The following is a 347-nucleotide window of genomic DNA, read 5'->3' as shown; positions in this document are numbered from 1 at the left end:
AAGGTGTTACCAGCGTAACCAGCAGCCGGGCATCAGCACGCAGGAGGTGCGAGCAGAGGAGCGTCGACGGACCGTCGAACAGTGGCAGGCGGAGTGGGATGAGCTGGCCCCGACGAGCCGCTTCACCGCGTGGTCACACACGGTGATACCGAACATCGCGGCGTGGAGGGACAGGCGCCACGGGGAGATAACCTTCCATCTCGCCCAGGTGCTGTCGGGTCATGGATTTTTCCATGACTACCTCCACGTAAAACACCTGTCGCCGTCACCGGACTGTACACGATGTCCGGGGGTCCCTGAAACGGCGGAGCACGCGTTCTTCCACTGCCCGCGCTTTGCGGATGTGC

This window comes from Anopheles moucheti, assembly GCF_943734755.1.
Source record: "Anopheles moucheti chromosome X unlocalized genomic scaffold, idAnoMoucSN_F20_07 X_unloc_11, whole genome shotgun sequence".
Lineage (NCBI taxonomy): Eukaryota > Metazoa > Arthropoda > Insecta > Diptera > Culicidae > Anopheles > Anopheles moucheti.
The sequence above is the reverse complement of the archived record's forward strand: the minus strand, read 5'-3'. Positions refer to the sequence as shown.